This window comes from Oryctolagus cuniculus, chromosome 13, assembly GCF_051225735.1.
Source record: "Oryctolagus cuniculus isolate XC-2025 breed Fujian yellow rabbit chromosome 13, ASM5122573v1, whole genome shotgun sequence".
NCBI lineage: Eukaryota > Metazoa > Chordata > Mammalia > Lagomorpha > Leporidae > Oryctolagus > Oryctolagus cuniculus.
Window position 1 is genome coordinate 99718517 of NC_142879.1, and position 4114 is coordinate 99722630.

General features: G+C 40.5%; 1 long non-coding RNA gene across 1 annotated transcript; it reads right to left on the reverse strand.

Moving 5' to 3' along the window:
• Positions 1-484: 484 nt before the first annotated feature.
• LOC149122797 (uncharacterized) lies at positions 485-3113 on the reverse strand. The gene is made up of 3 exons (XR_016219396.1): positions 2454-3113; positions 1842-1944; positions 485-719 (listed from the first exon to the last, which is right to left on the reverse strand). It is a non-coding gene; the product is annotated as an uncharacterized LOC149122797 (long non-coding RNA).
• Between the last annotated feature and the right edge of the window lie 1001 nt (positions 3114-4114).

The following is a 4114-nucleotide window of genomic DNA, read 5'->3' on the forward strand; positions in this document are numbered from 1 at the left end:
GGAGGATGGCCCAGGTGCTTGGGCCCTGCACCCCATGGGAGACCAGGAGAACTCTCTCACTGTCCATTCTGCCTGTCAAAAAAGAAAAAAGAAAAAAAAGAAAAAGAAAAAAAAAAAGAAAAGCCAAACTCTTCAGCTCCCCCAGGCCTAAGCACCAATGTCCTCCAGGGGGCCACTCTCTCCTGTCCTGCCCCACCACGTGCTCTCACTGGAGAGCACTCCCATCACAGTTGATCTCTGCGAAGGAGCTATGAGCATGCATACCTGCCCCAGGACTACTGCCTGCGATTCCTAAATGGGTGAATTATATGGTGTAGGAGTTATAGCTCAACATCAAGAAGAAAGTAATTTAGGAAGGAAACTGATGAGCCTTGATTATTGTTTAGGTGTGAAATAATACTGGCAGGGAAAAACAAGTTGTGTTGTGTTTTGTATTTGATTACTCAGTGGGGCAGATGGGAGTGACATGAAACAGAAAATATACAAACCTTATATAAGGAGGTGACATATAAGGAGATGACAAGCTTAGAACAAATTTGATCAGCTGGAGATGAAGCCATATCACTGAAGCTCAAGAGCAACCCCTAGGCTGGAGAAGATACACTTGGAGCCAGAACCATTACAATGGGTCATTGAAATCATTGAAGCGGGCAAGAAAGGACCAGGCAGGAGTCTGAGGGCTTCTGGTGTGTAGAGTCTTGCATGGGGAGTGGAATCACCTAAAGGGAGACAATTTCTTGAGACAGCACATATAAAAAAGCAAAGTCATGTGTAACATGTGTCAACTAAAGCAAGACTTCCAGGTGGTGGAGTTTCATTAATGCGTTCAGAAAACCCAAGAATCAGGAGGGAAATGGAGGCCTTATAGAGAAAGCAATACATTTTCTTTCTTCAAGTGATGTCCATTTTTCCTAATTGTGTTATTTTAGAATGCTAAGTTTGCCCAAGTAAAACCAAAATAATTTCATGATATCATATATAAAAGAGATCCTTGGTCAAAATTGTCACTCAGTGCTAGCAAATTTCATTTGTCACACTGCTGCTATAAGCTTTTCAAATGAAAGATGGTATCTTTCTAAGGAGTCTATAAAGTTAATATTATTTTAAATCAGTGATTTCCTCTCAAGTCAATTTTCAGAAGGAGGTCAGTTTTTGTAAAATATTCTATTACTGGATATTTGAAAAAGTTTATATTCCTACTTAGTGTTCAGAGTAACTTCATTAATATTTACAACATGCTTCTTAGAATGTGCTTTTTCAAGAAAACTCACTGGGACTACTTGCCTTGGAAATTACCTGTTTTTCAAAAGTAGTATACCAAGAGAATAAGGTACCCTAATACACTGTTCGTGGAATGTAAACTAGTACTATCACTATCAAAGACAGTATAGCGATTCCTCAGACTCTTACAACTGGTTTACCCTAAAAGCTAGCTGTCCCATTCCTGGGAATTTATCCAAAGGAAATGAAATCAGCATAGGAAAGGTTATCTAAATTACCTGTACCCCAATATGTATAGCAGCTCAATTCATAATAGCTAAGATATTGAATCAGCCCAGTTATCCATCAACTGATGACTAGATAAAGAAAATGTGTGTGTATTTGAGTGTATATATATATATATATATATAGATGTATATATATGTGGCACATGCATAAATGTTGCATATATATGTAACTACTACTCAGGCATAAAAATGAATGAAACCCAACTATTGCAGCAAAAAGGCACAATTATACACAATTATGCTTAGTGAAATAATGCAATCCAAAAATGACCAATATATGTATTTTCTCTGATTTGTGTTCACCAATATATACAGTACAAAAATATAATGTACCTGATTGAAATTGACATCTTGAGATTTGATGATTGTTTATAGCCTTTTTCTATACTCTTAGGAACAGTGGTCTTTAATTCTTTAGTGGAGGATTAGCTTGTGGCTATAAAGTAAATTGAAAGTATGTCATTGCAAAAATCAAAAGAAAACAAGAAAGGAAGGAGAAGGGATGCAAAGGAAGGCATGACCATGGGAAGTATCATTATGCACTTAAAACTGTATATACGGACTTCAGAGGCAAGATGGCGGAATAGGAAGGGAGCACACTGATAGTCCAGGGAGAGATAGTTTAATAAAAGTGGAGATACTGCAGGTTCAAGGAAGAGTAGGGGAGGAAACAGCAGAAGAAACTCTTCCGGAACGCGTGACCTGCGTGGAGAGCGTGGGAGCCCACAGTTCGGGACACCAGCGGCAGACTCAACACACCAGCGCTGGAACGCGAGGTGAGCCGAACCTCAATAGCCCGAGACACCGGCAGGCAAGCGGAGAGAGGAGATTAGAGGGAACGACCCCCGGGGGGGGGGAATTTCACCAGGCTAACTGGAAGAGAGAGAGAGAAACAAAAAAAAAAAGGTGACTGGTACGGACACGGGTTTCTCTCTCTCCGCTCACCTCTCAAGGGTGAGCAAGACAAAGAGCAGGCACCATCTTGGAGATACGTCATAAGCAGAGCGACCTGAGGTCTGCACCATCCCTGAGCCTAGCAGAAAAACCTGACTCTGGGCGGGGCAAATTAACAGGAGATTAGGACCTAGTGAATTTGTGGTGCTACTGAACTGAGACTGTGAAAAAGAGACGGTGGGGGAGAGAACTCACGGAATTCACCTGAGTACTCTCCAGAGACGCTACAATTCTGTAACTTTGGCAACCCAGTGGGAGGCTGAAGGAGAATTTGAGCCCACTCTGAGGGCCGAACAGATTCCCTGTGTGGTCCTTGGGAAAGAGCTTCCGATCTCTGGCTCCTGTGGGTATATCATTTGCCTGCTAACTAACTCCAACTTCGTTCAGCTGTGCAGAATTACTTCCCTTTTGAATCAAAAAAAGAAAGAGAGAGAGAGAGAGATTTACCACGCCTAACCTGGGAGTGTCACCTTTGGCACACCAAACAGAGCTCTCAGGCCACACCCATCTCAAGCCCTAATGCTCCATCAAAAAAAGATAGTCCACTTAATCTAGAGTCATAGTATAACAAGAAGAAGCACCACAGTGAAGAAACCAAATATCTCCAATATGCCAAATAACAAACGCAAAAACCAAGGTAATAAAAACAAGGAAGTCACCATGACGCCCTCAAATGAAAAAGACACCCCAATTCAAGATTATAAAGATGATGACATAGAAGAAATGCAAGAAGCAGATCTCAAAAAATTGATAAGAACATTAAGAAGTTCTCAAAAACAAATTCTTGAACTACAGAAATCCTTAATGGACAAGATAGAAAATCTCTCTCGTGAAAATGAAATATTAAGGAGGAATCAAAATGAAACGAAACAATTAGTACAACAGGAAACTGTGATAGTGACTGAAGTGAAGAATTCAATAGATCAAATGAAAAACACAATAGAGAGCCTTACAAACAGAATGGGTGAAGCAGAAGAGAGAATATCGGACTTAGAAGACAGAGAACAGGAAAGGATACAGTCAGATCAAAGAAAAGAAGAGGAAATTAGAAATCTAAAACATATTGTCAGGAATCTTCAGGATACTATTAAAAAACCCAACATTCAGGTTCTAGGAGTTCCTGAAGGCATGGAGAGGGAGAAAGGATTAGAAGGCCTTTTTAGTGAGATATTAGCAGAAAATTTCCCAGGTTTGGAGAAGGACAGAGAAATCCTAGTACAGGAAGCTCACAGAACCCCTAATAAACACGACCAAAAGAGATCCTCACCACGACACGTTGTAATTAAACTCTCCACAGTGAAACATAAAGAAAAGATCCTAAAATGTGCAAGAGAGAAACGTCAGATTACTCTCAGAGGATCTCCAATCAGACTCACAGCTGACTTCTCATCAGAAACTCTACAAGCTAGGAGGGAATGGCGAGATATAGCCCAGGTACTAAGAGAGAAAAACTGCCAGCCCAGAATATTATATCCTGCAAAGCTATCATTTGTGAATGAAGGTGAAATAAAGACTTTTCATAGCAAACAGAAATTCAAAGAATTTGTCGCCACTCGTCCAGCCCTGCAACAGATGCTTAAAGATGTGTTTCACACAGAAACACAGAAACACGGTCATCAGTATGAAAGAAGATAAAGGAAGGAAACCTCACA